The sequence below is a fragment of the Salmo trutta genome, chromosome 20, assembly GCF_901001165.1.
Source record: "Salmo trutta chromosome 20, fSalTru1.1, whole genome shotgun sequence".
NCBI classification, from domain to species: Eukaryota; Metazoa; Chordata; class Actinopteri; order Salmoniformes; family Salmonidae; genus Salmo; species Salmo trutta.
The window spans coordinates 44,948,833-44,962,098 of record NC_042976.1 but is presented as its reverse complement, the minus strand read 5'-3'; the positions used below and the strand labels follow the sequence as shown (position 1 = coordinate 44,962,098).

General features: G+C 45.0%; 1 protein-coding gene across 5 annotated transcripts in view; it reads right to left on the bottom strand.

The window, feature by feature from the left end:
- The window catches only part of adarb1b (adenosine deaminase RNA specific B1b), a 181,238-nt gene that overhangs the window by 76,437 nt on the left and 91,535 nt on the right, over nucleotides 1-13,266 (bottom strand). For 4 of the 5 annotated variants that reach the window (XM_029703507.1, XM_029703513.1, XM_029703508.1 and 1 more), the window contains exon 3: nucleotides 4,975-5,029. The gene's annotated coding sequence lies outside the window, so the exon portion shown is untranslated. The remainder of the gene's footprint in view (nucleotides 1-4,974; nucleotides 5,030-13,266) is intronic. The other variant, XM_029703510.1, reaches the window with a different exon arrangement.

The window sequence follows — 13,266 nt, the reverse complement described above, 5'->3', positions numbered from 1 at the left end:
GTTATTTCAAAACCCACCGTGAAAACAAAGGTGACGCATCTCATTGGGTTTACCCTGTCAATAAAACATTCAAACAATACAGTAAACCACATTGTTGTCTTGTACAATGAGCCCACCAGTCCCATACATTGCGGTGCCACTGGTTATACATTAATCCTCCCCATAACCCCCCTTCCACACACAAGCATCGAATTAATCCAATCCAAGGCTTATAGGGCTTTACCTCGACTGAGGTAGACCATAATTGATGGTTTCATACCAAATAGCATAATCCAATAGCTTGTCTCAAACAAGCCTTACTTGTATAAAACTGTACTTGTACAATGGGGCATATTACAGTTTAGTTTTGTAGTAGAAAAAAAAAGTCAAGTATAAACAATAGGAGCCCATTTTCTACATAGGAGGGAAATTAGAGGAGCCCATTTGAGAGTATTGGGACGACACCCAGTGTACAAAAGTCCCCGGGGCAGAAATAAACAGTCCCACACCACACGCTGTTTAAACATGATCCGTATAGCAGAGTGGGAAACAAATGTGCAGTAATCAAACCTCCCAGTCACGTGTGCTCCCTCTCCGGCCTCTAGGTCATCAGGCTGCTCGTTCTCCCGATACACACGTCACCGTCGTCACGCGCACCTGGCGCGTCATGGCACTCGCCTGGACTCCCGTCACCTCCTTGATTACCTGCCCTGTAGATGTCACTCCCTCTGGTTCCTTCCCCAGGCGTCATTGTTCCTGTTCCAGTTTCACGCCTGTGCGTTGTTCTTGCGCTCTGCCTTGTGTCAGTATCGTGTTCTCGGTTTTGTTGTTTTATTAAAAACGTTTCACCTGCACCTGCTTCCGACTCACCGCCCCCCCCCATCATTACACTCCCAGTTCATATATTTCCTTACTGGACCGGGTGAGAACCTGCGGAGAAGGTGGGATGCGTTTGACTGTGTGTGTTAGCCAGGAGGGGATGTGTGTGGAGGTGTGTCTGCACGTGCGTGTTTTATCATCTCCTGTGGGAAACAATCTGAAACGATGACGGCTCACATTTTCCCCAAGCAAGACGCTTGCATGTTACAGCTCCAACTGAACAATAAAGAACGCGCGATGCTTTCGTATTTAGATGACGAGGACAGCAAAAAAACAAGTTGCATTGTTTCATTTTTGATCATCTTAAAAGTGAAATCCCCTGTTCATAGCAGCAATCCCTTTAAAAGTATGAACTGTGTGCTATAAACAGAGCCCGGCATATTAATGATTCTGTCGCACACTTTGACACACACACACACACACACACACACACACACACACACACACACACACACACACACACACACACACAGCTTAGTGTGTGACAGCACTGTCTGGCCCCAAATCATTCTGTGGCTGTCTCTCTCCCAGAGCACGGCATACATCAGCCATTGAAGTGGCTTTTTCGTCTGAACTCTTTTTTCATTGCCTCCGTCTCTCTTTTATGTCTTCTCCTTTACTTTCCCCCTTACTGTTTTACGGTTCCAAACACACATTCGCTCTCCAACTTTCCCCTCTTCCAAATAACACTACCAATATCTCACTCATAACAAAAACACATGGATGTAATGATAAAATAATAAAGATTTATCAAAACCAGGGGTTAGCAGCTAAACGGCAAAACCCTGTACCACACTATGTGTTCTCTGTTGTGCCGCTGCCAATAAGTGACAGGTTTGGGATCAGTGTGAGACTTTAACACTGGGTAAAGAGAGCTGGCTGTGATGTGTATTGGCCTGACATGTGTTCCGCCAGAGACAGATTGCATTGGGCTGTCCCTGCTGAGCTCGGCCTTCTGCTGCCCTGGCTAGCCTGGCACTAGCTAGCAGTGGCTAGTGGTTAGTGCGTCCTTGCCCTGCCCTTTCTTTCTGCTAGGGCGCCCGTTGGGGACCTGATGCGCGGTGACTGTTGATGTGGTGACTGGACGCGGTGACTGTATGTAGAGACGAGAGGGGGTGGTGGGGTTTTTGGAGTGGGCTGAAAAGCTCTCTAGGGGAGAGATACCTGGAGTGGGAGAGTACACTTCACGTTCAAAGACACATACTGTTAGTGTATACTGTACATCAGAGCAACTTCCAGTCCGAAAGGGCCAAACCACCGTTTTTTTTGTCTCTACCGTGTAGTTAATTACACTCACTTGGTGTCCCAGATCTGAATCAGGCCCTGATTAGAAGGTGAGGATGAAAAACAGGGATGTTCTGGACCTCCAAGACCTGAGTTATTTAAACAGCCCTGCTATACATACATGGATACAGCCACCGTATTTTTGCACGCTATACACACGCGCATGCACACAAATGTACTCACCAGTAGAGTTGGGCAGTAGCCAGATTTCCGTCCCTTTTGTCACAGTTCATCTTGTTTTTCCAAGTCAATCAGCGTTTCTCCTAGCTCCTATTTTTCCCCCCAGTCTCTGTTTTTTCCTAGCCCTCCTGGTTTTGACCCTTGCCCGTCCTGACGCCGAATCCGCCCTGCCTGACCACTCTGCCTGTTCTGACCTCGAGCCTGCCTATCCCCTTGTACTGTTTGGACTCGGACCTGTTCACTGAGCCCCTGCCTGTCCTGACCTCGAGTCTGCCTATCGCCTGGTACTGTTTGGACTCTGACCTGGTTTATGAACTCTCACCTGTCCACGACCTGCCTTTTGCCTACCCCTTTTGGTTTAATAAATATCGGAGCTCAACCATCTGCCTACTGTGTCTGCATTTGGGTCTCGCCTTGTGCCCTTATACTGTTCTTTTACCATACCGGGGTATACGGTATTACCGGCAGTGCACACAAGAGGGCGCTATTTAGTCTCAAACATAAAAATAAAATACAAATGCAAACAAAGTACTAGGGCATTCCCTTACCGGACACTAGCTAAATACTAACAAGTGTAAGTAAACAAACTAATTGCAAGGACAGACAACCCAGCTCATAAATGTATCCAACTATCTCAAAAGGCACAGTTATAAAATACTAGACAGCAGCAATCTTGATCGAAGACTCCAGAAGGGATTGATTGTCTCTACTTTATTTATTTTCTTTAACCTTTATTTATACAGGTTTTTCTCATTGAGATAACATCTCTTTTTCAAGAGAGACCTGGTCCAATAGCAGCAGGGGGAACAAAGTTTCAGGCAAAACAACTTACATACACTAACACAATATTAACAAAACTATAGTACAACAATTACATATTATGCTAAAAAACACAAATGTCTTGACTAAAAAACAGCTGTACTAAAGACAATTACACTCTTCTATGATATTTACAAGTGTTTAAACTCCCCCAACGAGACTAGATCATCACATTTTTAAATGTTCAGGAGAGAATTCCAGGACCACGGAACTGAGTAACTAAAACTATTTCTACCATGACCTGTTCTAATTCTTGGTACTGTTAAAAGCAAATGAGAATGGGACCGTAATTGATATTTATTTACCGACCTGATTAAAAAAAGAACAGAGAGCAAACGGCGTTTTACCAAGTACGGCCTTATAAATCAGTGTACACCAGTGTTTAAGCCAACTCTCAAGAAGCTTGATCTTGCAAGCTAGACACTTAGCTAGCAAGTTAGCAAACCAAATGTATAGCTGGAGCACTGGGCTGGAGAAAATGTATTGGGCACATAGTTACACTTATCGTAATAAGATATTTTAGCTGGCAAACATTAGTAGTGAACTTCAAGTGTAACTTGATCACTTCTCTTGCGCTGCACAACTATTGATCGTCATGTTATAATTTGGGGACGTTATTGAAAATCATACCGTGGGTATTTCAAAAATACCCCGGTATACAGTATTACCACCCAGGTCTACTCACTAGCACAGTCAATTTCCTCTGAGAGTCGAGTTTCTTTAAACCAATGATATCCAAAGGTCAAAGGGTGCGAGGTAGCTCGATTGCACTTGACGCAATGGAGCAATTGAGTGCAGGGCGCACGTCACAAACGGTAGAGAGCCAGGGATGTACCACACACACCACCGCGGTCAGCCGTGATCAATAGAGTAATGGAGTGGTGGTGCGTAGGCAGTGGAAACTATCGTACGGTGCAGAGTGGGGAAAACATGACCCGAACATCCCACCCCTACGGCAATTTTAGGAGGGAGGGGAGACGAGGAATGTTCTGGGAGGTTGTTATCAACTGTCCCAATATACAGCAGGCACAACATGACAGTCAAAACAACGTACATCGTCTGGGAGCTGTGATATGAATACAAAAGGTCTGTTTTGCAAAAGGGACGTTATCTCGATGACGCCACACTGTGAAAATAAAAAAGACAAAAGCCCCCGGGGGGGAAAAAAATGCACAAAAAAAAGTCACACTCGGACACGCTGTTTAAACATGATCAGTATAGCAGAGTGGGAAACAAATGTGCTTTGCGGTAATCAAACCTCCCAGTTCATATCTGTCTTTACTGGACCGGGTGAGAACCTGTGGAGAAGGTGGGATGCGTTTGACTGTGTGTGTTAGCCAGGAGAGGATGTGTGTGGAGGTTTGTGTTGGAGGTGTGCCCGCCCGTGCGTGTTTTATCTCCTGCGGGACACAATCTGCTATGATGACGGCTCACATTTTCCCCAAGCAAAATGCTCCAACAGCTCCACCTGATCAATAAAAATACACAACGCTTTTATATTTAGATGAAAAGAACAGCAAAAAAACCCTGTTGCATTGTTTCGTTTGTCATCCCGTCTTAAAAGCTAATCATTGCACCAGCCACCAGCATCCCAATAGACAGACTGTGCACATGATGGACAGATACAGCATGGGAAACCTTTGTTCTGGTAGCTCGATTGCACTGGACGCAATGGAGCAATTGAGTGCAGGGCGCACGTCAAACGGTAGAGACACAGGACACATGCTGAGAAAGCGGAGAACAAAAAGCAATATAGAGCTAACTCCTAAGCAGAGTGGGGGAAAACTGCCTACCCTAAGCAGTGGGGGAAACAACTATAAAAAGTGGACCTACCGTGAGACAGGGATGAGAGTTGGAAGTTACTTCTCTGGATTTCACTCTGCGTTGACTTCAAGAGAGAGGAGGAGGGGGGGGGGTGAAAGAGAGAGAGGGGAGGGGAGGAGAGAAAGGGGAGGATAGAGTGAGAGTGAGAGAGATAGAACACGGCAAGTTAGGATGAGCAAGCCTTGTATAACATCATTATACATTCAGTGCATACATAACACTGCCTCATTGGGATGCATGCAAAGAAGTCTACATCCGACGGACCAGGAGGAGAGGCGTATTATAACAGCTAGCAATTCAGCGAATGTGCCTTTAAGACTGCATATCGAACTTGAAATTAGATAGACTAATTTAATTAGTTTTAACGTCAATGGCTTCTCAGATACACCGGTTACGTCCCAAATGGCACCCTATTCCCTGCGTAGTGCATTGCTTTTTATCAGAGCCCTATGGTCCCTGGTCCAAAGCACTGCACTTTATATGGTACAGAGTGTCATTTGAGACACAGCCGTACTGTAGCAAACAGAGGTGTTTTTTCACCAGGCACTGTCAACATGTCAGATTGGGGTCTATTTTTGCGTGCAGCACTAATGGTATTGAGGCGTTACACAGCCACGCAGATTTCTACACCACTGGTGCTGAATGGGCTCGTTTGAAAATGAAGTGTGAACACCCAAACACACATTTATTTTTTTCACCGCACGCACGCGCACGAACACACACGAACACACACACACACACACACACACACACACACACACACACACACACACACACACACACACACACACACACACTGGATCTTGGGACCAGTGTCCTGGTATAAATCTTGGTCTTAGCTCCTGGATATTACCTTAGTCTTTGGTTTACAAACCATAGGCAACCCAATTTGAAGAAGACAATGCTCTCCGATTATTGGCTGGTCACTCCAAACCCATTGGAATCCCCACCCAGTTTTAAAAAGGTGGAAGCCCTCAATGGCAATGTCTATACCAAGACAAGTCCGCTATGTACTCTATGGTTGACACTGTTGCCAAAATAAATGATAGTAAAGTGATCATTTAAACATCTAACATAATTAATTAGATGGATAAGTCATTCAATTAATCAACAAGTTTCAGATTCATACAATTAACATTGAACTTTTTACAGAGAACAATAGTGATGATATTTCTCTAAATTCAATAAAAGTTTTGAAAATCACGTCGACTATTTTGTTAAATTGGTATGCAAATAAAATGTCTAAAATGAGTGCGTAATAGAAGGTTAATCAACATGATTACTGTGCATGGTTCTCCCTTTACTGCAACTTTTCCACTGTGTTTCACTAGTGACAAATTTAGTTGGGTGTAGGGTTGTTACGGTGACCGTATTACCGCCACACCGGCGGTCACGAGTCACGATAGCAGTTAAATTCCACGTGACCGTTTAGTCACGGTAATTAGGCTTCTCCAAGCTCTGATGCTGCTGATGGTCATTAGTAGCTTACCAAACTTGCTAACTGCCTGGTACTCAGCACTCTATTGTCCCTCTAATCACTCTGACATCAATGCAAATGTGATCAAAAATCTAATCAAACACCTCATGAGAGCCCATGAGCTCATGTTGCGCAACATTTCTATAGGCTATGCAATTGCGAGAGAAAACAGAGTGATGGCCTCTATTAAAAAGGGGAGGATTCCATCAGCTTTCTATAGGTTTTCCTAATATTAAGCACAGTGCTTATTTACAACAGGAGTATAGACTACCTGGCTGGAATGAAAATGAATCACGGGAAAAGCATCCTCCATTTGCTATTTAAGTGCACAGATAACATGTATTTTTTCCCGCTGTCCCTGTTTCAAGACAGGTGCATGATAATGGTCCATTCTAAATCAAAACAATTATCACATTTTATTTAGTATTGTAACGTCTGCTTCCAACTCACACACTCAAATACGTAGATCCCCTGAACGCAGCTCACTTTCCAGCCCACTTTCCAGCTCACACTCTCAAACACGTAGATCCCCTGAACGCAGCTCACTTTCCAGGCCACTTTCCAACTCACACTCTCAAACACGTAGATCCCCTGAACGCAGCTCACTTTCCAGCTCACACTCTCAAACGCATATATCCACTGAACGCAGGTCACTGTCCAGATCCCATTCACCTGAATTCTGATCACCTGTTCACACACCTGTATGTCATTATCACACACTATTTAGTTCAGTTCTTTGCACCCCGTCATTGTGAGGTATTGTTTGTTTTGTGACACACGTATAGTCAGAGCTCTGTTTTTCCCGTAATTGAATCCTCCCGTGTATGATAGTTTTGGCTGCCTCACTAACGACGCCTTTTGCCTGTTCCCTGCCTGTGCTTTAGCCTGTCGGATTTCCTGTTATCGAAATATTGCCTGATCTTCCGGGCGACGTTACTAGCTTTTTCCCCTGCCTGTACTGTTGCCTTTTTGGACCCTAGGTGTATGACCTTCTGCCTGCCCCTGGACCCAGCTACCTGCCTCCTCCTGTGTATGACCTTCTGCCTGCCCCTGGACCCAGCTACCTGCCTCCTCCTGTGTATGACCTTCTGCCTGCCCCTGGACCCAGCTACCTGCCTCCTCCTGTGTATGACCTTCTGCCTGCCCCTGGACCCAGCTACCTGCCTCCTCCTGTGTATGACCTTCTGCCTGCCCCTGGACCCAGCTACCTGCCTCCTCCTGTGTATGACCTTCTGCCTGCCCCTGGACCCAGCTACCTGCCTCCTTCTGTGGTCCTTTACAATAAACACCTGCTGCGCCCTGCGCTTGAAACCAGCTCTCTGTCTCCCATCATGTTCATTGCAAGTATATGTAAAGACAAGATTCAATCAAGAACAGACTGATGGGTGATAATATTAGCCTATCACTTGTGAATGATGCCCAGCTTGTGTGCAGTAAGGCTTTTTATAATCATAGTAGCATACCTCATGTAGCCTAGCCCATAGGCCTATATGTTTTGATAAGGTTTGTATCACAACTAAAGTGACCAAATAACTTCTTAAAATGAAGGACATTAATCTGCTTTACAACGGGTGTAGAGCCTAACTGGCATACATAAGCAGCCCGCGAGTTTCAAGTTTGGGGATGATAATTTTCACTATAAAAATGCACCTTTATGATATAAACATGACATGCATAACTGCATTTGCAGTCACTTGAGAATGGTGTTTTCCCGCTAATTGATTGCATTTTGGAACATTTGCGCTGATAGCCTACTGCCGTGTGCGCATTGCGGCGCTTATAATGTGAAGAAATAGCCTAATAGTTTATCAACATTTTAAGCTAAACATTCTGATCTGTTACGTCAGCATCATTGATTAATACATGTTTTTTGATGCTAGTGGTTGTATTCATTTGGGATCTATCCATCGCACAACTGTCCCAGACTATGTTTGGAAAATGTCTTTCTCGTACAGAATAGGTCAACTTTTTCACTATGGGGGATAGTAGATTGACATAGCCAGCCTATGTCAATCTACTGTCCCCCACAGTACAAAAGTTGATAAGCTAGAGTTTTTGCTGTTCGTTAGACCTACTCATCTTGTTGGCTGACGAAAAGTACATTTGGACAGTTCTTCCAATATCTTCAATGTGCGCCTCGGAATTGGATAAGGACGCACGCAGTTGCTACCCCGATGACGTGACAGGCATCGGCTAATAAGAATTCAGCTGTCTGAGAGAGCAATGTGAGTGAGAGGTGCTTCGGAGCACGCAGCTGGGAGCAGGGAATTAAAATGATTATATTCAGTCTAAGGGCACAACGGCCAGCGGCCGCAATAGGCCTGGATTTTTTTTTTGGGGGGGGGCATTACGGCCTCACAAAGGGGATGCCGCTGGGAAATTCGAGGCATTATCAAGTGCTTATCGAATTGTGAATGAGGAACTGATGAAATGTGTACAGCCTGCGCAAATAACAAAGCAGAGCTCATGCCATGCATGCAACAAATCATCATTAAAAGGCGCAACATGCAGCCTTAGAATGTATTAAAAATACAAACGTTGGGATATATGTTTTGATCACAATTAAAGCTGCATAAATAACACTAAATTAAGCATATAGGAAGACCTGTTTCTTTGTTAACCGCTCAACACAGAATAGCCGCAAGGGCGCACTCCCTCAGAAATCTTTGGTGGAAAACCCCCTTTCTATTTTATTCAGCTATGTTCAATCGTACTCTTCATACTATGAAATCATATAAAATAATGCCACAGAATTCAAAGAAGATCTTGTCTGCTAAATTAACTAGTGAAGCCCACAGCCACATGGCATAGTCAGATCATGGCCTAACATAAGGACAAGGAGTATGCTATTCTATTCTTCTGAAATATACACTGCTCAAAAAAAAAAGGGTACACTTAAACAACACAATGTAACTCCAAGTCAATCACACTTCTGTGAAATCAAACTGTCCACTTAGGAAGCAACACTGATTGACAATAAATTTCACATGCTGTTGTGCAAATGGAATAGACAACAGGTGGAAATTATAGGCAATTAGCAAGACACCCCCAATAAAGGAGTGGTTCTGCAGGTGGGGACCACAGACCACTTCTCAGTTCCTATGCTTCCTGGCTGATGTTTTGGTCACTTTTGAATTCTGGCGGTGCTTTCACTCTAGTGGTAGCATGAGACGGAGTCTACAACCCACACAAGTGGCTCAGGTAGTGCAGCTCATCCAGGATGGCACATCAATGCGAGCTGTGGCAAGAAGGTTTGCTGTGTCTGTTAGCGTAGTGTCCAGAGCATGAAGGCGCTACCAGGAGACAGGCCAGTACATCAGGAGACGTGGAGGAGGCCGTAGGAGGGCAACAACCCAGCAGCAGGACCGCTACCTCTGCCTTTGTGCAAGGAGGAGCAGGAGAAGCACTGCCAGAGCCCTGCAAAATGACCTCCAGCAGGCCACAAATGTGCATGTGTCTGCTCAAACGGTCAGAAACAGACTCCATGAGGGTGGTATGAGGGCCCGACGTCCACAGGTGGGGGTTGTGCTTACAGCCCAACACCATGCAGGACGTTTGGCATTTGCCAGAGAACACCAAGATTGGCAAATTCGCCACTGGCGCCCTGTGCCCTTCACAGATGAAAGCAGGTTCACACTGAGCACGTGACAGACGTGACAGAGTCTGGAGACGCCGTAGAGAACGTTCTGCTGCCTGCAACATCCTCCAGCATGACCGGTTTGGCGGTGGGTTAGTCATGGTGTGGGGTGGCATTTCTTTGGGGGGCCGCACAGCCCTCCATGTGCTCGCCAGAGGTAGCCTGACTGCCATTAGGTACCGAGATGAGATCCTCAGACCCCTTGTGAGACCATATGCTGGTGCGGTTGGCCCTGGGTTCCTCCTAATGCAAGACAATGCTAGACCTCATGTGGCTGGAGTGTGTCAGCAGTTCCTGCAAGAGGAAGGCATTGATGCTATGGACTGGCCCGCCCGTTCCCCAGACCTGAATCCAATTGAGCACATCTGGGACATCATGTCTCGCGCCATCCACCAACGCCACGTTGCACCAGACTGTCCAGGAGTTGGCGGATGCTTTAGTCCAGGTCTGGGAGGAGATCCCTCAGGAGACCATCCGCCACCTCATCAGGAGCATGCCCAGGCGTTGTAGGGAGGTCATACAGGCACGTGGAGGCCACACACACTACTGAGCCTCATTTTGACTTGTTTTAAGGACATTACATCAAAGTTGGATCAGCCTGTAGTGTGGTTTTCCACTTTAAGTTTGAGTGTGACTCCAAATCCAGACCTCCATGGGTTGATAAATTGGATTTCCATTGATTATTTTTGTGTGATTTTGTTGTCAGAACATTCAACTATGTAAAGAAAAAAGTATTTAATAAGATTATTTATTTCATTCAGATCTAGGATGTGTTGTTTAAGTGTTCCCTTAATTTTTTTGAGCAGTATATTTTCTTCCTATCATGTTTCTTTAGACCGGTCTAAAACACATAATGGATTAATTGTGATGGTGTAGGATATGGATTTATTAGACTTTTTAAAATGTAGATGTTCCAAAGGTCTGCATCAGTGGCTTGTAGGCTGTGTGTGGAAGCCAGGAGATGCTAAATGTGTTTATGTTAATTACGGTCAATTACCATGAAACCGGCAGTTATTTGCTTTGACAATCACCGGCTGACAAAATTTCATGACGGCCATAGCCCTAGATGGGTGGTAAAGAATTCAGGTAATATGTCAAATATGCAATACAAACAAAGTGTGGGAGTACTAGTACATACAGTGCCTTCGGAAAGTATTCAGACCCCTTGACTTTTTCCATATTTTGTTACGTTACAGCCTTATTCTAAAATGGATTAAAAAAATGTTTTTTCACTCATCAAACCACACAATACCCAATAATGACAAAGCAAAAATGATTTTTATATATTTTTTTGCTGATTTATATATATTTTTAAACTGAAATATAACATTTACCTAAGTATTCAGATCCTTTACTCAGTACTTTGTTGAAGCTCCTTAGACAGTGATTACAGCCTCGGGTCTTCTTGGGTATGACGCTACAAGCTTGACACACCAGTATTTGTGGAGTTTCTCCCATTCTTCTCTGCAGATCCTCTCAAGCTCTGTCAGATTGGATGGGAAGCGCAGGTGCACAGCTATTTTCAGGTCTCTCCAGAGATGTTCGATCGGGTTCAAGTCCGGGCTGTGGCTGGGCCACACAAGCTCACAGAACGGGACCGCCAACTGCTGAAGCGCATAAAAAGTTGTCTGTCCTCGGTTGCAACACTCACTATCGAGTTCCAAACTATCTCTGGAAGCAACGTCAGAACAAGAACCGTTTGTCGGGAGCTTAATGAAATGGGGTTCCATGGCCGAGCAGGCGCACACATGCCAAGCGTCGGCTGGAGTGGTGTAAAGCTCGCCGCCATTGGACTCTGGAGCAGTTCTCTGGAGGGATGAATCACGCTTCACCATCTGGCAGTCCGACGGACGATGCTAGGAGAACAGTACCTGCCCGAATGCACAGAGCCAACTGTAAAGTTTGGTGGAGGAGGAATAATGGTCTGGGGCTGTTTTTCATGGTTCAGGCTAGGCCCCTTAGTTCCAATGAAGAAAAATCTTAACGCTACAGCATACAATGACATTCAAGACGATTCTGTGCTTCCAACTTTGTGGCAACAGTTTGGGGAAGGCCCTTTCCTGTTTCAACATGACAACGCCCCCGTGCACAAAGTGAGGTCCATACAGAAATAGTTTGTTGAGATCAGTGTGGAAGAACATGACTGGCCTGCACAGAGCCCTGACCTCAACCCCATTGAACACCTTTTGGATGAATTGGAACGCCGACTGCGAGCCAGGCCTAATCCCCCGACATCAGTGCCCGACTAATGCTCACGTGGCTGAAAGGAAGCAAGTCCCCGCAGCAACGTTCCAACATCTAGTGGAAAGCCTTCCCAGAAGAGTGGAGGCTGTTATAGCAGCAAAGGTGGGATCAACTCTATATTAATGTCCATGATTTTAGAATGAGATGTTCGACAGGTCTCCATACACTATATGACCAAAATTATGTGGACACCTGCTCGTCGAACATCTCACTCCAAAATCACGGGCATTAATATGGAGTTGGTCCTCTCTTCTGGAAAGGCTTTCCACTAGTGGGCACATAGTCTGTCTTCTCGCTCAGATCTGCCTATGGCGGTCTCATTCAATAGCAAGGCTATCCTCACTAAGTCTGTACATAGTCAATGGTTTTCTTAATTTGGGGTCAGTCAAAGTGGGCAGGTATTCTGCTACTGTGTACTCTCTGTTTAGGGCCAGATAGCGTTCCAATTTGCTCAGTTATTTTTGGTTGATTCTGTCCAATGTGTCAAATAGTTATCTTTTTGCTTTCTCATAATTTGGTTGGGTGTAAATGTGTTTCTGTCATGGGGTTTTGTGGGGTCTGTTTGTGAACAGAGCCCTAGAACCAGCTGGCTGATTTTTTGGGGGGGTTGAATGTGTGTGCATCGCTTTTAGGTGGTTGAAGAATTGAACAGCTCTTTTCTGGATTTTGATAACTATAGTATTAATTCTGCTCTGTATGCATTATTTGGTGTTTGCGTTTTACACAAAGTATATTTTTGCAGAATTCTGCCATGAAGAGTCTCAATTGGGTGTTTGTCCCATTTGGTGAATTCTTGGTAGGTGAGTGGACCCCAGACCTCACAACCAGGGCAGAGGAACGCAGAGGTAGGTGTAATTATCTGTGTGTTTTAGGGCAACAGTGTCTAGATAGAATTTGTATTTGTTGTCTTGGCTACTGGACATTTTTTGGAACACCATTATTT